This window comes from Geotrypetes seraphini, chromosome 3, assembly GCF_902459505.1.
Source record: "Geotrypetes seraphini chromosome 3, aGeoSer1.1, whole genome shotgun sequence".
In the NCBI taxonomy this organism is placed as follows: Eukaryota; Metazoa; Chordata; class Amphibia; order Gymnophiona; family Dermophiidae; genus Geotrypetes; species Geotrypetes seraphini.
In genome coordinates this window covers 328,981,651-329,005,397 of record NC_047086.1, presented here as the reverse complement: position 1 = coordinate 329,005,397, position 23,747 = coordinate 328,981,651, and the positions used below count along the sequence as shown (strand labels likewise).

The following is a 23,747-nucleotide window of genomic DNA, read 5'->3' as shown; positions in this document are numbered from 1 at the left end:
TAATACCTATAGCAATTAAAAACAAACAAACCTGAAGTTCTGGGAAAGTAATAAATGGGCTAGGGTAGGGTTACCAGATTTTTATTTTAAAAAAAGAGAGTGCATGGCCCTGCCCCGTTCCACTCACCAACCCCAGCCTCACACAAATCTTGTCTCTTCAGGGCTGCATCTGGAGAGCATTTGCACATATGCAGATGTGCCACAATGACATCACACGCACAGATGCCCTCTAGACATGGCACAAAGCTCAATGCTTTTCAAAACCTGGCCAAACTTCCAGGTTTTGAAAACCTGTCCTTACGCCAGGACATGTTCTCCAAAAAGAGGACATGTCCAGGTAAATCTGGACATCTGGGAACCCTAGGCTAGGAAGAAGTGAAATGATTTAAAGGGTTTACTGACTGGGGTAGATGTTGGAAGAATGAGAAAGGACTTGTAAAGAGAGAAGAGAAGACTGAGTGATGGGGAGAGGGATTGATAATGGAGCTGTGGGAGAGGAATAGACAGAGTGAGAGGAACTGGGGGAGCAGAGCATGAGCTTTTTGGGAGAAGGTTGCTAGCAGAAGGAGACATGATCTGGGAGAGAGGAGAAAAAGCATAAAGGGGACGTATGCTGCAGTCAGAAGAGAAAGAGTAGCTGACATGGAGAGCAGTTGTGTGGGTCTGGGAGAAAAGTGACTAAGGGAAAGGTGGGGTCATGGTGGAGAGAACAGACATGAAAAGTGAGAAAAGGGTAAGAAACAGAGGAGGGAGTAAGTCTAGAAGTGAGATGAGAGAAACAATGAAGGAACAAATTATGACAACATGAACAGAAAACTGGAAAAGAATCCTTAAAATAAGGAATGTGAGGACAGAGAGAAAAACAAGAACAAGTAGAAACAGAGGACTGAAGTTAAATTACAGATATAAAGATTGAAAAATTAGGTTTTTTAATAAAGATTTCTGTACCAGCTGGGCTGGACCAAGGTTAGGCAATAGCTGTATTATCCCAGGAGAAGCATGTGGGTGACGTCACCGACGGAGCCCGGATGCGGACGCCTCACAAGCAGATTTGCTTGAAGAAACTCGAAGTTTCGAGTCGCCCGCACTGCGCATGCGCGAGTGCCTTCCTGCCCAGCACAGGGCGCGTCTCCTCAGTTCTCAGTTTTCCACGGAGCCGAGAAGTCCGTGTTTGACTCTCTGCGTTTAACTTCGTTCACTTTGTGCCTTCTCTACAACCACGGTTTGTGTTTTTTTCTTCATGAATCACAGTTTTATTTTATTTCTTTTATTTTAGTTAAATAAAAACATTTTTTCTTCTTCCGTTCGTTTTCCGGGACAGACCGCTCTGCCGCTGCCTGAGGGCTTCGACTTTGCGGCGGCTATTTTTCCGTCTATGTCCCGTCCTGCTACGGGCTTCAAGAGGTGTAGCAAGTGTCAGCGCGCGATCTTTCTTATGGACCCTCACGGACGCTGCCTCAAGTGCCTTGAGCCGAAACATCATCCTAGGTCTTGCCTGCCTTGCCAAACACTTCAGCCTCATGCTTTTAAGTGTCGTTGCATTCTGGTGGACAAGCTTTTCGAGATGGAGTCTCCTTCTGATCCCTCGACTTCGAAGGCGTCTTCGGCCTCGACTTCCACCGAGGCTCCTTCTGCGCCTACTGCTTCCACCCCGAGCCTCATCAGACCTTCATCGTTTGCAGTGGCTCTTGCTTCTGCGTCATCTGCTGTATCTTCCCCTGTTTCCTCAGGTCAGATAGCTCAGCATTCGATTCCGCCGGTGGTGATTAAAGTGTCTAAGACTACCAAGTCGAAGCACACTCACACTACCTCGAACTACCAAAGCAGGTGGTCCGGTTTCAGATGCAGATCCATCCTTGCCGTCTTCTTTCCAGAAGCAGTTTATTCAGTTCCTTACTAACATGGGACCCAAACTGCTTCCTCTTATCCAGCCTGGGCATTCAGCAGCCTCCTGCGAGGTCGAGCCGCTTCCTCTGCCCCAGTCTGAACTTACACACTCTTTGCAGGGAGCAGAGTCTCTGCGAGTGTCTGGTCTGGCATCCAAGCACGAAAAGCAAGGAGCAGATTCTTTGCGAGTGCCTCAAGAATCCTCACACTCTAAACAAGGAGCAGAGTCTTTGAGAGTGCATCGAGGTTCCTACACCAAGCCTCTGGAGCTTAGATCTACAGCCTCTAGTCCTATTCACACATCGGCATCGGCAGTCTATGTCTCCGAGGCAAAATCTCCTCGATCCTCGAGATCTGGTTCCAGACACAGTTCTCACCGATGTTCGAGACCTTCATCAAGGCATCCTTACAGGCATCGTTCTTCTCATGATAGACCATCTTCCTTGAAGCCTCAATCTACTCCAACCTCGACCAGACCACTGATTCCTCGTTTGAGGTCTCTGATGCCGGACCTCGATGATGTTCCGGTCTCGATTGCTTCGTCCAAGTCACCAGGTTCCCTTGATGCCTTCTTCCCTGCCGAAGCATCTTCTTCGACACAGGCTACCTCGACATCCTCGAGTCCTTCTCGAGGCAAAGCATTGGCAGATCAGCTATCTTTCTCTTCTTTCCTGCGACAGATGGCTGTAGACTTGGATATTCAATTGGATACTGGCTCCAAGTATTCTAAGAAGTATCTAAAAGTCATGCATCTTCCTCAACCTCCGGCAGAGTGTCTTAAGCTTCCACTTCATAAGCTTTTGAATCAGACTTTTGGTCGATGCATGGAAACACCTTTTTCCATACCAGCTGTTCCAGGAAAATTGGACTCTAGGTATAAAACTGTGCATCGTACAGGGTTTGACAACTCACAGTTATCTCATCAATCCCTACTTGTTGAATCCTCCTTGAAGAGATCTCATCCTTCCAAGGTTTATGCCACAGTTCCTCCTGGAAGGGAGGGGAAAACTAAGGACAAATTCGGCCGTCACATTTATCAAAATGCTATGATGACCTCTAAAGTCCTCAATTATAATTTTTATTCCATCATTTTTACAACCGATGGACGATAATTACATCCGACCTCTGGTGCTTACCATCATCAGGGAAGGATTCTCTTTTAATTTCACTCAGGTTCCACCAGAGCTTCCTCCAAGAGAGTATCCTTCCAATCCATCCCAGACCGCCCTTCTTCTTTAGGAAGCTCAATCTCTGCTTTCTCTCCATGCCATCGAACCAGTTCCCTTGGAACAGCAGAACAGGGGTTTTTACTCCCGTTACTTCCTTGTTCCAAAGAAGACGGGCGATCTGCAGCCCATTCTGGATCTCAGGGCTGTCAACAAATTTCTAGTCAAAGAAAAGTTTTGAATGTTGTCCCTGGCATCTCTTTATCCCCTTCTCGAGCAGAACGACTGGTTATGCTCTCTGGATCTCAAGGAGGCCTACACTCATATCCCTATTCATCCGGCCTCCCATCAATACCTCAGATTTCGGGTGGGGAAATCTGCATTATCAATACAGAGTACTACCTTTCGGCCTGGCCTCATCTCCCAGAGTGTTCAAGTGCCTGGTAGTGGTAGCAGCAGCTCTAAGGAATCATGGTCTTCAGGTATTTTCCTACCTCGACGACTGGTTCATCAAAGATTCCACATCTCAAGGGGTTATTCTAGCGACCCAATGGACTATAGTTTATAGTTTATTCAATTTTTGATTAAACGCCTTTTCGATACTACAAAGCGTTGTACAGAGTAAAAAGTATTAACATTTCACAAAAATGACGATTAAACATACTTTCCTATAGTAAACTACAGGAATACAGACCGTACAAACTGGGTAAATGTTGACCTATTTGCCATAGAAACATAAGGATAAGTGGGAAGAAAGGACTACCTGGTTCCTACAAAGTTTGGGATTTGAAATCAAATTTCCCAAATCTCAACTTCACCCCTCACAGAATCTACAATTCATTGGAGCTGTTCTGGACACTGTCCCAACTCAGAGCATTCCTTCCACAACAATGTCTGGAACCTCGTCTTCAACTCTGTCATACAGTGTCTTCCCGCTCTTCCATCTCAGCGAGACACATGTTGGTACTTCTGGGTCACATGGCCTCCACAGTACATGTGACTCCTTTTGCCAGAATTCACCTCAGAATTCCTCAGTGGACCCTGGTATCTCAATGGATGCAAGTTTGCGACCCTAATTCTCGCCACATTTCAATCTCTCCTTCCTTGAAGAAGTCTCTCCATTGGTGGATGCTCTCTTCCAATCTTTCCAGAGGCTTGCTTTTTCAAATACCACCTCATCAGAAGGTCCTCACGACAGACTCTTCGACCTATGTTTGGGGCGCTCATCTCGATGGTCTCCGTACTCAAGGCCTCTGGACCAGTACAGATCGTCAGAATATCAATCAGTTGGAACTCAGAGCGATCCTCAAAGCTCTCCATGCTTTTCAACATCTGCTTCACGACACGTCCTCGTTCGGACGGACAACCAAGTCGCCATGTACTATGTCAACAAACAAGGAGGGACAGGGTCTGCCTCCCTTTGTCAAGAAGCTCTGGAGGTTTGGGACTGGGCAATCCGCCACAACACCTTCCTCTAAGCTGTCTACATTCAAGGGGCGAAGAATTGCTTGGCGGACAACTTGAGTCGTCTACTGCAACCTCACGAATGGACTCTCCATTCCTCGCCTCTTCGTCACATTTTTTCACAGTGGGGAACGCCACAGATAGACCTCTTTGCAGCTCCCCACAACTACAAGCTGCCTAGGTTCTGCTCCAGGATATACTCTCCTAACCGCCTCAAGGCAGATGCTTTTCTTCTGGAATAGACAAATCTTTTCTTCTACGAATTTCCTCCATTCCCTCTCATTCTCAAGACTCTGGACAAATTGAAGAACGATCATGCCACCATGATTCTAATTGCTCCTCGGTGGCCGAGACAACCCTGGTACTCTTCTACTTCAACTCAGCAGCAGGGAGCCATGCCTTCTACCAGTTTTTCCTTCTCTGCTTACACAGAGTCAAGGATCTTTGCTTCATCCCAACCTGCAGTCTCTACACCTGACAGCCTGGTACCTCTCAACATAACCCCTCTTCAGTTTTCTCAATCTGTAAGAGACGTTTTAGAAGCGTCTAGAAAGCTTACAACTAGACAATGCTATCACCAAAAATGGACTAGATTTTCTACATGGTGTTTTTCTCATCATAAGGAGCTTCAGCATTCCTCCTTATCTTCTGTTTTGGACTATCTTTTGCACTTATCCAATTCTGGCCTGAAGTCTACATCTATACGAGTCCATCTCAGTGCAATTGCGGCTTTCCATCAGCCTATTGAAGGGAAACACCTCTCTGTTTATCTGTTTCCAGATTCATGAAAGGATTTTTCAATGTCAAACCTCCTCTCAAACCGCCTCCTGTGGTTTGGGATCTCAATATTGTCCTTTCTCAACTCATGAAGCCTCCATTTGAACCAGTTGATAAGTCTCATCTGAAGTATCTCACTTGGAAAATGGTGTTTCTTATTGCCCTCCTCACTTCTGCTCGACAAGTCAGTAAGCTGCAAGCTTTAGTTACTGACCCACCATTCACTGTGTTCCATCATGACAAGGTGGTTCTTCGTACTCATCCTAAATTCCTCCCTAAAGTGGTCTCGGAATTTCATCTCAACCAATCCATCGTACATCCAGTGTTTTTTCCAAAGCCTCATTCTCATCCTGGAGAATCAGCTCTTCATACTCTGGACTGTAAACATGCTTTGGCCTTCTACTTGGAATGCACCAAACCACACAGAACTGCTCCTCAACTTTTTGTTTCCTTCGATCCAAATAAATTGGGCCATCCTATTTCTAAGCGTACCATTTCCAACTGGATGGCGGCTTGTATCTCTTTCTGCTATGCTCAGGCTGGATTACCCCTTCACAGTAAAGTCACAGCCCATAAAGTCAGAGCAAATGCAGCTTCAGTAGCTTTCCTCAGATCTACACCTATTGAGGAAATTGGTCCTCGGTTCATACCTTCACTTCTCACTATTGTCTGGATACTTTCTCCAGAAGGGATGGACAGTTTGGCCAAACAGTATTACAAAATTTATTTTCCTAAATTGCCAACACTCCCACCATCCCATTCTGGTTAGCTTGGAGGTCACCCACATGTGAGAATACCTGCCTGCTTGTCCTGGGATAAAGCACATTTACTTACCGTAACAGGTGTTATCTAGGGACAGCAGGCAGCTATTCTCACAACCCACCCTCCTCCCCTGATAGGCTTCTCTGCTAGCTATCAGAACTGAGGAGACGCACCCTGTGCTTGGCTGGAAGGCACTCGCGCATGCGCGGTGCGGGCAACTCGAAACTTTGAGTTTCTTCAAGCAAGTCTGCTTGTGAAGCATCCGCATCCGGGCTCCATCATTGACGTCACCCACATGCGAGAATAGCTGCCTGCTGTCCCTGGATAACACCTGTTATGGTAAGTAACTGTGCTTTTTATCCTTCTCCAGCCAGAATTAATGTTTATTTTCCTGGAAGGATATTGGGGAGCAGGAGGGGATTGTGGCAGCATATGATGCCATGATCTGAAAAAATATATTTAAAATTGCTTTACACTGGAGGCTCTAAAATGCAGAGACCTATGATCAAGTCTCAATTTGAAAGGGGAATAAAAAGCAACTCATCTTTTTTCATCATACCTTTGTTACATCTTATGGGAGATTGTGGTGTTACATTAAGTGGGCTCATTATGCTGTATCATCTCAAAGAAATAGCATGGCAGCAAGAAGATGTTACAGGAAGGGGGTAAGGGATTCACTGCCCTCCAACTATGTGGTATTTGGTTTCCCTCTTGGCTCAGTTACTAAGTCCTGTCTTTCCATTCTCATTCCTAGGACAGCACTGCTACAGCATAGCTTTTGGGATGTGTGACCTGTGTGCCACCCCCATATCCTTCCACATCATGTGAGCTGTGGAAAAAATAAAGTGGGGAGATAATGGTGCTGGGAAAAGAATATAGGAGAAATAAGGGGATGTTTGGTAAAATGAGAGAGAAAGAGTGCTGTTGTACTGGAGTCACCACTAATAAAGACAAGGCTGTTAACACCAGTGAGTTGCCAGTTTCCATTTTTGCAGAAGGCACTAGAATCAATGCTAACTCAGCTTGTAGGGCAAAGGATTCCAGATGATGGGTTTTATACCCCTGGTCGCAAATTGCTTGCAGAAGGATGTTGTCTACTTCTTTCAGCTCTGCCTCCTTCCGCAATGGACTGTACTGCCACTTTCCGTTTTTCCTTTTGCAAGTGACTTGAGAAGGTGTCTTTCTGATCTGCTCTGCTTAATTTTATTATTTTCAGGGTTTTCTCTTTTAGTCGTCAGTGCCCAGAGGTCCCCAACTTGAGACAACTCTGCCTGGGAGAGGATGCAGACCCTGGGAGCAGTCTGCTGCTAGCAGGGCAATTCTCAGGTGTACCTGTGTAGCCGGCCTGCACTAACAGTTTTTGGAGCTTGGGGTCTGTTCTCTTTGGAGCTAGCTCTCACACTGATTTATTAGAGGCTTGAGCATAGTCTGTTTTGCCCCAGGGGAAAGTCATTTGGGCTTCATGGTTCGGCTACGATTTTCTTCCCATCGCACACGGTCTCAGACTTGACCTGATTATTAGCCCAAAGATCAAGTTTTTGGACTTGTGGAACTCTGTCCAGAAGCAGAAAGTCTTCTCCTTTCAGCTGCAGCAGGATTGACACAGGCAGTCACCATCAAGGCACAGTGAGAAAGGCTATTACAGTCTATAGGGAAAAATTGGGAGGGTCTGAATTTGCCTGTTTTAAGAGTTTTTAAGGCCAGAGATAGTCCTCCACCTTCAAAAAGCCTTTCTCTGACTTGAGTTTCAGGGTAGCTCCCCCCAGCCATTTTTGGTGAGAGATCACTGCCGCAGTGGCAATCTTGGATTTTCCCAATTTAATTTTAAAAGCCTCTATCTGCCTCAAAACTCATTTTTTGTTAAAAACGATAAGAATAGACTCTTCTTGTTATTCTATCCTAGTTTTGTGCTGATAGTCAGTGGAGGAGCATCTGCGTACCATGGGGCACATGATGGAGGTGTGGGAGCCCATATGCTCAGCCTCCTCAGAGATCTCTAGGGCTGAGGAACTGCAGAGTGCCCGAGTTTTATGAAAAAATTCCTTTCAGGATGCTCAGAATAGCGAAGGCACCAAATGCAAGCATGTAGAAGATGCAGCGCCCAAGAGAGATCTGTCTGAGCCCCTACATGAATCCGTGGGGCTGTCAGCACAGGGTTTTACCCTGGACTTTGTTAATTTCCTAGGGAACGCCTACTTAACTTGTTGGGGTCCTCCTGTGCCGCCTACAAATGTGCCACTGCTGTCACAGGGGGAGTTTCACCCCCAGAGTACCTCCACTCCGGAGAGCAGCATGTCTCTGGGCCAGCAAGCCCAGCTGGAAAAGGTCAGATGTCATACCTTTACTATCCCAGTGTGAGGCTTCGCTCCTGGAGGATCTAGGTTGTCCTATAAGGCTTAGAAATCAAGATGCAATGGAGGTCTTTCACAAGGGGGAGGGACCTCTCAGTGTGTTGGCTTTTTAAATCAACATCGGTGCTGCACATTATTACAGACTCCCTGAGGGAGTTGAAACTAGAATCGCAGACCACATTTTTTTCCGCACATCCAAACAGCACTACATAGAAACATGATGGCAGATAAAGGCTAAATGGCCTACCCAGTCTGCCCATCTGCAGTAACCATTGTCTCTTCCTCTCTCTAAGCAATACCACGTGCCTATCCCATGCTTTCTTTAAATCAGACACATTCCCTACCTCTACCGGAAGACTGTTCCATGCATCTACCACCATTTCTTTAAAAAAGTATTTCCTTAGATTATTCCTGAGCCTATCACCTCTCAACTTCATCCTGTGCCCTCTCATTCCAGAGCTTCCTTTCAAATAAAAGAGACTCAACTCATGCGCATATACATCACGTAGGTATTTAAACGTCTATCATATCTTCCCTCTCCCACCTTTCCTCCATAGTATGAAGATTGAGATCTTGGTCTGTCCCCATATGCCTTATGACGAAGACCACGCACCATTTTAGTAGCCTTCCTCTGGGCCGACTCCAACCTTTTTTATCTTTTTGAAGGTGTGGTCTCAATTGTATACAATATTCTAATTGAGGTCTCACCAAAGTCTTATACAGGGGCATCAGTACCTCCTTTTTCCTACTGGCTATATCTCTCCCTATGCACCCTAGCTTCCTTATAGCTTTTGCCATCATGTTTTCAACTTATTTGGCCACCTTAAGATCATCATATACAATCACACCCAAGTCCTGCTCTTCTGTCGTGCACATAAATTCTTCACCCCCTAAACTGTACTGTTCCCTCGGGTTTTTGCAGCCCAAATGCATGACCTTGCATTTCGTAGCATTACATTTTAGCTGCCAAATTTCAGACCATTCTGCATGTTTCGCCAGGTCTTTCTTCATGTTATTCACATCATCCTGGGTGTCTACTCTATTGCAGATTTTGGTATCATCTGCAGAGGCAAATCTTACCCGACAGCCCTGCAGCAATATTGTTTATAAAAAATATTAAAAAGAACAGGCCCAAGAACAGAACCTTGAGACACACCACTGGTAACATCCCTTATCCCAGGACAAGCAGGCAGGTATTCTCACTAATGGGTGACGTGATCCAACGGAGCCCCGATGCGGACGCTTCTTTGAAGAAAACTCGAAGTTTCGAGTTGCCCGCACCACGCATGCACGAGTGCCTTCCCGCCCGATGCACCGGGCGTGTCTCCTCAGTTCTTACTTTTCCGCGGAGCCGAGAAGTCCATCTTCGACTCTCTGCGCAAAGTCCCTTCGCTTGTGCCTTCTAAGTCCGCGGTTTTGATTTTAATTGATCGTAATCGCTGATTTTCATCGTGTTTTATTGTTTTTTTAAAAATTTCTTCGTACCGTTCGACCGGGCAAGCCACGTGGCCGCAGCCCCGCGGCTTTGATCTTGCAGCGGAGCTTTTTCGGCCTATGTCCCGGCCTATCACCGGTTTTAAAAAGTGTGCCAAGTGCCAGCGTGCGATTTCGCTAACGGACCCTCATCGACGCTGTATTCGGTGTCTCGGGCCTAAACACATCCCGAAATCGTGCCAGCCTTGCTCCACACTCACCGCATGTGCTTTCAAGTACTGTTGCATCCTGTGAGAATCGCTCTTCATGGAGTCCTCGATGGAGCCGTCGACCTCAAAGGGACCTGCTCCCTCGACATCATCCGCAGTCCCACAGTCTTCCACCTCTACAACACCGAGTCTCATCAAGCCTGCCTCGTTTGTCCCGGCTCAGACTCCAGCGCCTGCTGCAATGCCTTCCTCAACCTCCTCAGGTCAGGTAGCCCAGCAGCCCATTCCCCCAGTCGTGTTGAAGTGCCCAAGGCCTCTAAGTCCAAGCACTCACACGCTGCTCTGAGGGAATGCGAGGCCCGGGCAGGTGGTCCCATTTCAGATAAGGATCCATCCTTTCCGGCCTCGTTCCAGACCATGCTACAGAAGCACTTCATTGAGCTCTTTACCACGATGGGGCCTCAGCTTCTCTCTCAAATCCAGTCTGGGCATGCGGAGGCCTCCCGCGAGGTCGAGCAGCCTCCAGTGCCTCAGTGGGGAACACACTCTCAACAGGGAGCAGAGTCTCTGCAAATGTCTGGTCTGGCAACAATGCATGCATCGCAAGGAGCAGAGTCTTTGCCCATGCCACCTTTGGAACCGATACACTTGATGCAAGGAGCAGAGTCTTTGCGAGTGCCTCCGTTGGAGCCGATTCACTCGATGCAAGGAGCAGAGTCTTTGCGAGTGCCTCCGTTGGAGCCGATTCACTCGATGCAAGGAGCAGAGTCTTTGCGAGTGCCTCCGTTGGAGCCGATTCACTCGATGCAAGGAGCAGAGTCTTTGCGAGTGCCTCCGTTGGAGCCGATTCACTCGATGCAAGGAGCAGAGTCTTTGCGAGTGCCTCCGTTGGAGCCGATTCACTCGATGCAAGGAGCAGAGTCTTTGCGAGTGCCTCCGTTGGAGCCGATTCACTCGATGCAAGGAGCAGAGTCTTTGCGAGTGCCTCCGTTGGAGCCGATTCATTCGATGCAAGGAGCAGAGTCTTTGTGAATGCCTCCATTGGAACCGATCACCCCAACGGGGTTCGAGCCCCTACGGCAGCAACCCCTGCTTCAATCGACCGCTTCCAGCCCCATCCACTACCTGGGGGCCTCAACGAAGCCTGCCTCACCCCGTCCATCGAGGCCAACCTCTCGACACCGATCGAGGCATTCCTCGAGACATTCATCCAGGCATGCCTCGCCTCGGCGGAAACAGGCATACCTGGACTATTCACCTCCACCGAAGCCAGAACTCGAGGACACAATGGGATCTTTCTCACCATCTCGATCCCTGTCCCCAGCGGACCCGGAAGCCTCGACCTCATCGAGCCCATCACGGAGCCAGGCAACGGCAGACCAACCATCCTTCTCCTCTTTCCTCCATTGGACACGGGTTCCAAATTCTCAAAGGAATACCTGGAGACTATGCGCCTCCCTCAACCACCCGCTGAGTCCCATAAACTTCCGTTGCACAAGCTTCTGGACCAGACCTTCGCTCGATGCCTCGAGACACCTTACTCCATCCCTGCTGTCCCGGGTAAACTGGACACCAGGTACCGTACGGTCCATCGCAAAGAGTTCAACAGCTCTCAACTCTCACCAGTCCCTGTTGGTGGAGTCATCATTGAAGCGATCCCATCCCTCCCAGGTCTACGCCGCCGTCTCGCCTGGCAGAGAAGGAAAAACAATGGACCGATTCGGCAGGAGAGTGTATCAGAACTCCATGATGGCCTCGAGAGTTTTGAACTACAACTTCCACTTTTTAAACATACTTGGAGTTCCTTCTATCGGTATTCCAGAAGTTTATGCCCTACGTGGACACGAGGACACACTTCGAGTACCAAGAAGCGCTGGCCTCGCTATCCCAGCTCCGGGTACAGTTGATGCAGTCCTCGTACGACGCTTTTGAGCTCGCGGCTCGGGCAACAGCATGCTCAGTGGCCATGCGCCGCCTGGCATGGCTGAGGACCATCGACATGGATCCCAACCTCCAGGACAGGCTCACAAACGTTCCCTGCGTTGGCACCAACTCTTCGACGAATCCATCGAGGCGGTGACCAAGAAGCTATCGGACCATGAACAATCCTTCCAGTCCATCCTACGTCCGAAGCCCAGGCCTGCTTCTCCTCACCAGCCTCGCCCGCCGCTGGTATACCAGCGGGGCTACCCTCCAAAACAGGCTCCCCCCAGCAGCCTGTGAAGAGACAGCACCCGCAGAAACACCAGCATAAGCCTCAGCCACCGGCTGCACCTAAGGCCCCCCAGCTCTTTTGACTGTCTCAAAGAGGACATTTTCTCCATTGTCCTCCATTGTCCTCCCTTCCTCAGTAAATCCACCCATCGGAGGTCGCCTCCATCATGGACAACTATCACCACAGACCTCTGTGTTCTCTCCATCATAAAAGAAGGATACTCCCTTCAGTTCCACCAAGCTCCTCTGGAAGAGAGTATCCTTCCAACTTGACCCAGACCGCCCTTCTTCAGGAAGCTCAGGCCTTGTTACAGCTGGGGGCTGTCGAACCGGTCCCCCAGGACCAACAGAACAAGGGGTTTTACTCCTGATACTTCTTTGTTCCAAAGAAGACGGGTGACCTGCGACCCATCTTGGACCTCAGGGTACTCAACAAATATCTGGTCAAAGAAAAGTTTTGCATGCTGACCCTGGCATCACTGTACCCCCTGCTCGAGCAGAACGACTGGTTATGCTCACTGGATCTCAAGGAAGCCTACACTCACATTCCAATTCATCCAGCCTCCCGTCAATATCTCAGATTCAGGGTTGGACACATTCACCTCCAATACCAAGTGCTACCCTTCGGCCTGTCCTCGTCAACCAGAGTCTTCACCAAATACCTGGTTGTGGTGGCCGCAGCACTCAGGAGCCTTGGCCTCCCAGTGTTTCCTTACCTGGACGATTGGCTCATCAAGGATTCCACGTCTCAGGGAGCCGCTCTCGCGATCCAGAAGACAATTTGGTTACTGCAATATCTGGGATTCGAGATCAACTTCCCCAAATCCCACATGCAACTGTCCCAGACTCTTCCCTTCATTGGAGCGATTCTGGATACTACCCAACTCAGCGCGTTCCTCCCGCCCCCACGCAGGGACGCCCTTCTTCATCTCTGCCACTCAGTGTCCTCTCGCACGTCCATCTCAGCGAGACAAATGATGGTCCTTTTAGGCCACATGGCCTCTACAGTTCACGTGATTCCACTTGCCAGACTTCACCTCAGGATTCCCCAATGGACCCTGGAGTCCCAGTGGTCCCAGACGTCCAACCCTCTGACTCACCTCATCCGGGTCACTCCTGCTCTACAACAGTCTCTTCGCTGGTGGATGCTCTCCTCCAATCTATCCAGAGGCTTGTTATTCCACACCCCCCACCTCCAGAAAGTCCTCACGACCGACTCGTCAACTTATGCCTGGGGGGCCCATCTGGACGTCCTCTGCACCCAGGGTTACTGGATCAGCACGGACCGCCAGTGCCATATCAATCTCCTGGAACTCAGGGCGATCTTCAACACTCTCCAGACCTTTCAACACCTCCTTCGCGACCAGGTTGTCCTCATTCGCACAGACAACCAGGTCGCCATGTACTACGTGAACAAGCAGGGAAACACGGGATCGGCCTCCCTCTGCCAGGAAGCTCTGAAGGTGTGGGATTGGGCGACTTGCAACAACACCTTCCTCAGAGCAGACTACATTCAGGGGGCGGACAATGCCTTAGCAGACAGCCTGAGTACCGTCTTCTGCAACCTCACGAGTGGACCCTCAATTCCACGCCCCTGCATCATATCTTCTCTCTGTGGGGAACGCCTCAGATAGACCTCTTTCCAGCCCCCCACAACTTCAAACTGCCTCACTTCTGCTCCAGGATCTACACCCCTCAGCGCCTCGAGGCAGATGCATTCCTCCTGGACTGGGCAAATCGCTTTCTATATGCGTTTCCTCCATTCCCTCTCATCCAAAAGACTCTAGTCAGGCTGAAGTCGGACCATGCCACCATGATCCTGATTGCTCCACGGTGGCCCAGACTACCTTCTACTTCAACTCAGCAGCAGAGAGCCATACCTCCTACCAATCTTTCCATCTCTGCTTACACAGCATCAAGGATCTCTGCTTCACCCCAACCTGCAGTCTCTACACCTGACAGCTTGGTTCCTCTCAACGTAACCCCTCTCCCGTTTTCTCAACCTGTGAGAGATGTCCTGGAAGCTTCAAGGAAGCCGCTACTAGACAATGCTACCACCAAAAGTGGACTAGATTTTCTGCTTGGTGTTTTTCTCATCATCATGAGCCACAACACTCCTCCTTGTCTTCAGTTTTGGATTATCTTTTGCACCTTTCCCATTCTGGTCTCAAGTCTACATCGATACGAGTCCATCTTAGTGCAATTGCTGCTTTCCATCAGCCTCTTCAAGGGAAACCTCTCTCTGCTCATCCGGTGGTTTCCAGATTCATGAAAGGACTCTTCCATGTAAATCCTCCCCTCAAACCGCCGCCGGTGGTTTGGGACCTCAATGTGGTTCTTTCTCAGCTTATGAAACCTCCATTTGAACCTCTTCACAAGGCTCACCTGAAGTATCTCACTTGGAAAGTGGTGTTTCTCATTGGCCTCACTTCTGCCCGAAGAGTCAGTGAGCTACAAGCCTTGGTTGCGGACCCGCCTTTTACAGTATTCCATCATGGTTCTCCGCACACACCCGAAATTCCTTCCTAAGGTTGTCTCAGAATTTCATCTCAACCAATCCATCGTTCTACCAGTGTTCTTTCCGAAGCCACACTCACTCTAGAGAATCTGCTCTTCATACTCTGGACTGTAAGCGTGCTTTGGCATTCCACCTAGAACGCACCAAACCTCACAGATCTGCTCCTCAACTTTTCATCTCCTTCGATCCGAACAAGTTGGGACGCCTCATTTCCAAGCACACCATCTACAACTGGATGGCGGCTTGAATCTCATTCTGATATGCCCAGGCTGGATTGCCCCTTGACAGAAAAATCACAGCCCACAAGGTCAGAGCGATGGCAGCTTCTGTAGCCTTCCTCAGATCAACACTGATTGAGGAGATTTGTAAAGCTGCCACTTGGTCCTCGGTTCATACCTTCACTTCACACTATTGTCTGGATAAGTTCTCTAGACGGGATGGACAGTTTGGCCAAACAGTATTGCAAAATTTATTCTCCTAAATTGCCAACTCCACCACCATCCCATTCTGGTTAGCTTGGAGGTCACCCATTAGTGAGAATACCTGCCTGCTAGTCCTGTGATAAAGCAGCGTTACTTACCGTAACAGTTGTTATCCAGGGACAGCAGGCAGCTATTCTCACGTCCCACCTACCTCCCCTGGGTTGGCTTCTCAGCTAGCTGAACTGAGGAGACACGCCCGGTGCATCGAGCGGGAAGGCACTCTTGCATGCGTGGTGCGGGCAACTCGAAACTTCGAGTTTTCTTCAAAGAAGTGTCCGCATCGGGGCTCCGTTGGATCACGTCACCGCATCGGGGCTCCGTTGGATCACGTCACCCATTAGTGAGAATAGCTGCCTGCTGTCCCTGGATTGCAACTGTTACGGTAAGTAATATTGCTTTTCCTCAGAGCGATCTCCATTGATAACTACCCTCTGTAGCCTCCCACTCAACCAATTCTTGACCCAGCCTGTCCCTTTGGATCCATTCCCAGGGCACTCAGTTTACTTATTAGATGTCTGTGTGAAACACTGTCAAATGCTAAGCTAAAATTTAAATACACCACATCTAGCGCACTCCCTCTATCCAATTCTCTGATCACCCATTCAAAGAAATTGATAAGATTTGTCTGACAAGACCTACCTCTAGTGAATCATGGATCAGTGGGAGACTCCAGAGGGCGCCTTACAAGTAGCTAAGACTGTGTCTAGGTTTCACCCCATGGTTCCTAAATTTCAGCAGGTTTTTGTTCAGCCGTAAATGGATTCCACAGTGGTGCAGTTTACCAAGCATACCTCCTTGCCTAGTGAGAGAGGCGTGATGCTAAAGGGTGCATAGGATTGAAAGGTGAACATTGTCCTAAAAAGGCAATTTGAGGCCCTAGCTTTGGGAATCAAAGCTGCAGTGGCAGCCTTGTTTATGGCACAGGCATGCCACAGCAGGTTACATCAGACTTTGGTACCAGGTTATGACATATGTCCTCAGCTGGTACTGGAGGGAGTAGATTATGGCAGATGCCCTGTATGATATCAGAGTAACAAGCAAAGTTTTGGTAATGGGCAGGAGATTCAACTTCCAAAGCTACTTTGAGCAGTCTTCCCTTTAAAGTACAGATACTCTTTGGTAAATGACTGGATGACCTTATGGCCAGTGTAGTGGATCACCACCTTAAGTCCAGAAGAGGTACTATGAGAAGACTTCTAGAGACAGAGATATCTTCACTGTTTGAATCAGCAAGTAACTAGCAGCACATAAATAGGACACTGCTGATTTCCCCTCTCAGTCCAGAAGAAGGTACTATGAGAGGACTTCCAGAGACAGAGATCTTCATTGGTAAGACTTTGCTGAGTAATTGCTTACAGATTTAGGAAAAGGGAATCCTAAAGTTAAATAGATAAGCTCAAGGACTTACTGTATTTTTACACTATAAGACGCACCTAGGTTTAGAGGAGGAAAGCCACTCCATGGAAAACAAAAAACTGATGACCTCGTGAGCTGGCATCAGGTGGGAAGGCACTCGCGCATGTGCAGTGCATGCAGTCTAAAAAAACTTGCTAAAGCTTAAAGTGATACTACACTTTTCACTGCTTTGCTGATAAATTGCTTACAAATTTAGGAAAAGAGAATCCTAAAGTTAAATAGATAAGCTCAGGGACTTACAGTATTTTTTTGCACTATAAGACGCTCCTGACCATAAGACGCTTAAAGGTTTAGAGGAGGAAAATCACTCCACGGAAAGCAAAAAACTGACAACCTCACAAGCTGGCATCAGGCGGAAGGCACTCGCACATGCGCGGTGCTTGCAGTCTAAAAACCTTGCTCCATATGTACATAGAAGAACAAACGTCCGGATGCTGTGGAGCAAAACAAAAGGGGGGACCTGTTCTTGAAAAAGCCTTCGGGCGAAACTGGTTGAACCTTAAGGTCCTTCCTGAGGTTTAAAAAAAGAATGAAGAAATATCTAAAGCTAAGTACAAAAGTTTTAAAGTTGTATAAGAAAAGTTAATCGATTTGCACAAAACATAGAATATAGAGCACAAGCACTTTAAAAAAAACAACTAAGATCTGATGATGAATAAAAGCCAGAAAGAGAAACAAGCTTTCAAATAATTTGGCTGGTGGTTGGCTGGAACTAAAGACCATAGAGGTACTTAGAAATGTATTATCTGAAAAAAAGATCACTTAGAAATTAGGCACTTTGAAGTTTATTATATGCCGTTGGGGATTGATGGTGTATTTTCCTGGATTAGGACACATGAAGAAGCCAACTGAACTTCCAAACAGATTTCCTATATTGTTCCGTAAATATAGAGTGCCCAGAAAAACACTCCTTGATTTTAAATGGTTACAAAATCAAAACTTATTGGAATGTTTACAAATAAGATGACAGCAAATATAAGTCCCAAAAAGCATGGTTAGCAAGATCTTACACAGTTGCTTGCACTTTCATCCTTATAAGTTGCAATTGGTGCAGAAGTTATGACCTTCAGACAATGCAATGCAACAAAATGACCAGGTGTTCTTCAAGTGGCCCTCGAGATCACCAGACAATACTGTTTGTGACTTTTTTCTTTGAGGGTACGTGAAAGACAGAGTGTATGTATCTCCACTACCTGCAACTATGGATGATCTGTAGGAACGCATCACTGAAGCTATAAACGCAATTATGCCAGATATGTTTTGGAGAATCTGGTCCAAACTCAGTTATCAATGTTTGCTTAGTAACAGGTGGGGCGCACATCGAGTGTTTATAATCAACAGATACCATATGAAACTTTGAGTTGAGGAAACTGTATCCTAAAAGATGAAAGAATATTCCAATAAATTTTGGTTTTGTAACAATTTAAAATCAAGGAGTGTTTTTGTGGGCACCCTGTATGATTCAAATCAACCTCCCATTGTTTTCTGAAGGAACATGAAAATTTCTCCCAGCCCCTGAGATAGGTATATAATACAAAGATTGGCCTGGGAACCCTACCCAATAAGGACCATAAGATTTTACAGGTACTCGGAGGAAAATGGGGATACATCCAGCCAGCCTTGCACCTGCATAAAGTGGCGTAGCTGCATATACTGTAAAAAGAAAAAAAAATTCCTAGAAGGAATCTGATATCTATCCTGAAGAGTGCTAGCCTATTTCCCTGAAAAACCTATAAACCCAAGGCTTCCCACCTAGAAAACACCCCACTATCTCTCCCCGCTACAAAAGTTGGTTCCCCCTGTACAGCTGCTAACATAGATATCTTATGCTCTCTGCCCAATTTATTTTGAAGAGTTCCCCATAACACAATCAAATGATGAACAAAGGGGTTCGTCACCTTGAGCAATCTGTCTCTACGGGAATGGGAGGCTCACATCCACCATCTCAAGGGCTGTGATCCTACAAAAAATTGTTTGATATGTAATCCTAGGTTGTAATACCAAAGTAAATTAGGGACAGCTATACCACCTTGATTCCTAGGAGCCCATAAAACTTTTTCCTCAGTATGGGAAATTTAACCCCCCTCTCAAAATAAACAAATAAATAAAATAAAATAATGAATTTCTTCTGTAAGTTCTGTAACAACCTTTTAGGGACTGATATGGGCAAAGTTTAAAATAAGAACAATAAGCGTGGCAGGGCGTTCATCTTCAAGACCGCTATCCTACCCCACCAAGACAACCAGAGCCCCCTCCACTTTTGAAGATTGAGTAATATGTTGCATAATCTGTTCATAATTAATTTGATTAAAGAAAGGATTAGATAATTTCCTGAAGGAAAAGGGGATAGAAGGGTATAGATAGAGGATTACTATACAGGTCCTGGACCTGATGGGCCGCCGCATGAGCGGACTGCTGGGCACGATGGACCTCTGGTCTTACCCAGCAGAGGCACTGCTTATGTTCTTATGATACAGATGATTCAGCTTGAATGGTAAATATATCCCTAGGTACTTAATATGAGGCCCCACAATTTTAAACGAAAAAGCCACTCCTATCCTTTGTTCTTCCTCAACTGTCAACTGCAGACCCATAAACTCAGACTTGTCCAAATTGACCTTAAATCCTGCCAAACCTCCATAATACTTGAATATCTCCAAAAGTATTGGACGTGTAAGCCCAGGGTCTCTAATATAAAGCAGAATATCTTCTGCAAATAGTGCAATCTTGTATTCCTGTCCCCCCAACCCATATTCCCCTAAAATCTGGATGATCTCTAATGTAAGTTGACAACTTAGAGATAGCAAATAATGATGATAAGGGGGCATCCTTGCTTCGTACTCCTCCCTATCAAAAAGAAATCTGTATAGCAACCATTGATCTTTAAATATGCTCTTGGTTGTGTATATAGGGCCCACACCCAAGAGCAAAATGTAGCCACCAGACCCATTTTTTTGCATCACTGCTCATAAGAAGTCCCAATTTACTCTTATCAAATGCCTTTTCGGCATCGATAGCCATAATTGCTGTTTTCTCCTTTTGCCTCACTGCATTCCAAATCAAGTGCATTGAGTTGTGCACATTATCACACACCTGCCACCTCTGAAATTTGAATGGCCTGTATTTCAGCTTTTCCTAAATCCCCCCACTGATTGCAATGAGCCCGTATGTCATCTATCCGTAAATAAGTTTGGGTTGCATGTGAATGTTTATCCTACACTTTTTTGAATTCCATCACTGTTTTCCTCTCCACAACTTCCCTCGGGAGGGCATTCCAGATATCTACCACCCTCTCTGTGAAAAAGAATTTCCTAACATTGCTCCTAAGTCTTCCTCCCGCAATCTCAAATTATGCCCTCTAGGTTTACCATTTTCTCTTCTCTGGAAAAGATTTGATTCTACACTTCTCCCTCCCTATTTGCGGTTTCGATGTTTGCAGTTTCGATTATCCGCAATTTTTTTTTTTTTTTTTGGGGGGGAGGGACCTGCGTTTCGGACCTTACCTGCCTCCCTCCTGCCTTCCCCATGGCATCCCGGTCTTACCTGGTGGTCTAGCAGGCTTTCGGGGCAGGAGCAATCTTCCTACTCTCCTGCCCTGTGCAGATCGCCAATAGGAAATGGCTGCTGTGAGCTCCCGTCGTAGTCAACTTCTGGAAGTCAATAAGGGGACAGATTAACCTCATACTGGAATCAACAATCCCTTTGACTTATGAGGCAATTATATGTGGAACATTGCTGCATATCAAGCCTCCCATGGATCGCTACAAATGTAGGCTTTTTCTAATTATGACAGAGATAGCTATGCAAATGATAACCTGCAATTGGGAAAATTGCAACTGCCTCAACTGTCCTTTTTGATGGGCTAGTTTATGTTTAGGTTAAAAAGATGAATGATATGTTGGGGCATAGCAATTTTTTAAATTTGGTTTGGGGCCCGTTGACATCCTTTGTTACTTCAACATAGTTGTCTTTTATTTTATATTATTTCTATACATATCCGGGACGGGGGAGGTGGTGGGAGGGGAAATCTTTTTGGTTTATTTCTTGATTAAATTATTGGATGGGAGGGGAGGGATATTTTTCTTCCGCATTGTTATTGATGGAATTTAAGTGCTTACGTTGATTATTAATGTCTGTATAATTCCTGGGACTTTGTATTAGTTTTGAAAATTAAAAAAAGATTAAAAAAAAAGAACTCTTGACTCTTCTCTAGCAGAATGCAATAGAGCCTGCTCCTCTACAGAAGAGAGTCCGGAAGTTCTACTCAGATTATTTCCTGATGCCAAGCTAGGGTGGTGTTGCAAGGCCATTTAACTGCCCACAGTGTACAGACTATGGCTGCCTCAGTAGCTCATTTCTACTCTGCATCTATTGAAGACATCTGCAAAGCGGCTACCTGTTCCTCAATATATACTTTTACTTCTCATTACTGTTTAGAACACAACTCCAGAATAGACAGTCAATTTGGGCAAGCAGTTCTGCAGAACTTAGTCTGTGCCTAAAGCTAACTTTTCTTCTGGCTCTGTTTGAATTTGCCAGGCTCCTGTTTGTTCAATGTTTAACCTCTTCCAAAGACATGATCCTGGTGGTTTGGGAATGCCATATCTAATATAATAAAACGCTAAGCCGCGCATGCGCACTTCCTCTGCGTGCGTCCGTTTTCCGTGAGCTGTAGCAACCCGCAGGTAGGAGTTTGCATGCGCGGCTTAGGGTTCTGTTTTTCGATCTGACCTGCTCCCTGCTGCTCCTTGCCCTATTGTATTTTTTAGTTGAAAGACGCAGCGGTGGCTCCTCTCACGATCCCCGCCTGTGTCGGACTTCCGACGCAGGTGGGGATCATGAGAGGAGCCACCGCTGCGTCTTACAACTAAAAAAAAAATACGGCAAGGCGAGCAGGAAGTAGACCAGACCGAAGCTCAGAATTGAACTGCCAGTTGGCCGGCTCCCTTGCCAGAGTTATTTTTTCTGTTTAAAGGTGCCGCCGCAGCTCCTGTCACCAGCCACACCTGGCTAAACACTAACACACCGCGACTCCCCTCCCCCCCCCCCCCCCGACGACCCTACCCGGCACAACTGAAACCCCCGTTGGCCCTCCCACCGCTACAGGGCTGACAAACCCGGCAGGAGCAGCAGCGTCCCAGGCACACTAAACGCTGCTTCGGGTCTTCTAATGGCCTAATTTCTTCTGCCGCGTCAGGGACGCGTTTAGTGTGCCTGGGACGCTGCTGCTCCTGCCGGGTTTGTCAGCCCTGTAGCGGTGGGAGGGTCAACGGGGGTTTCAGTTGTGCTGGGTAGGGTCGGCGGGGGAGGGGGGTGTCAGGCAGGCATCGGGGTGGGGGGGTTCAGTGGAAGGGAAAAGGGAGGCAGGCAGGCTGGTATCGGAGGAGGGGTGGGGGGGTTCAATGGAAGGCAGACAGGCAGGATGGCATGGGGGGTTCCATGGAAACATGCTGCTCAGGGGGATGGGAGGCAAGCAAGCAGGCAGGCATGGGGGTGGGGGGGAGTTCAGTGGAAGGGGAATGGGAGGCAGGCAGGCTGGCATCGGAAGGGGGATGGGGGGTTCAATGGAAGGCAGACAGCCAGGATGGCATGGGGGGTTCCATGGAAACATGCTACTCAGGGGGATGGGAGGCAGGAAGGCAGACTGGCATGGGGGGGTTTCGGTGGAAGGGAGGCAGGCAGGCTGGCATTGGAGGGGGGGTGGGGGTTCGATGGAAGGCAGGCACGCAGGATGGCATAGGGGGGGGTTTCCATGGAAATATGCTGCTCAGGGGGATGGGAGGCAGCCAGGCTGGCATGGGGGGTTTAAATGGAAGGGGGATGGGAGGCAACGGAGGGGGTTGGGGGTTTTCAATGGAAGGCAGGCTGGCATCGGAGGGGGAGGAAGGAGGCACTGGGGGCACTAAGGACATAGAAAGGGGCACTATGAACATAGGAAGGGGCACTAAGGACATAGGAAGGAGGCACAGGGAGATTCACAGACAGAAAAAATGACAGGCAGCATGCAAGGAGAGAGAGACAAAGAAAAAAATACCCAGACAGACAGACATGAAGGGAAGGGGGGGCCGACTAAGAAAAGGACTCGAGCCGCAAGGAAGAAGCTGGGCCTGCCTGCCTGTGGGGAACTCTATAAGGGAAGGGGTGGCCATGGAGCAGGCTAGACCACGGGAAGGGAAGGGAGAGTTGCTGAACAGAGCAGCCAGATCGCAGCAGGACACAACGCGAGGGAGGGGCTGAACGGAGCAGGCCAGATCGTGGTAAGAGAAGAGAAGGGGTGGGGGAAATACTGCAACTGCTGCACAGGGACCTGGAGGGGAAGGCAAATACCGCTGCTGCTGCACAGGGAAGTCGGGGGGGGGGGGGGGGAGGGAGGGAGGGAAATGCTGTTGCTGTTCCACAGGGAAGTGGGGTGGAAATGCTGCTGCACAGGGAAATGGAGGCAAAGAATGACAGACAGACAGCAGGGGGGAGGGAGACAGACAGAAAAAGGGAGCCAAGGAGAGAGAGAGAGAGACAGAAAGAAAGAAAGAAAGACAGACAGACATATATTCTAGCACCCGTTAATGTAACGGGCTTAAAGACTAGTGTGAGAATATTATGCCTGCTTGTCCTCGGAGAAAGCAAAGATACATGCCTATTAGAGAATGACACGGTGACAAAATTCATCACCGTTCCCGTCCCCGTGGATAACCGCGGGAAACCATCTTCATGTCATTCTTTAAGGAGAGAGGGAAGAATCAGAGTATGAATATCCACAACCACTGACCCGCAAGCTTTGCTTTGAAGAATGCTGGTGTAGAAGGACTGAGTTCAAAATAGACACTAGAAAATGACATGAGATTATTTCTCGCGGTTATCCGCGGGGACGGGAACGGTGATGAATTTTGTCACCGTGTCATTCTCTAATGCCTATGTTTTCATGTTTCTTTGTTTACCTGTAGCAGGTGTTCTCTGAGGACAGTAGGCATATATTCTCACAACCCACATTCCTCCCCTAGTTGACTTCTTAGCTTTTTACTGAACTGTTGGTCTTGCATGCTGATGTCAGGCGGAAAGGCACCTGCTTG

At 47.7% G+C, this 23,747-nt stretch overlaps 1 protein-coding gene across 5 annotated transcripts in view; it reads left to right on the top strand.

Annotated features, from left to right (window-relative positions):
• PPP4R3B (protein phosphatase 4 regulatory subunit 3B) overlaps nt 1–23,747 on the top strand; it is a 234,886-nt gene that overhangs the window by 189,446 nt on the left and 21,693 nt on the right. The gene's annotated exons all lie outside the window — the stretch shown is intronic.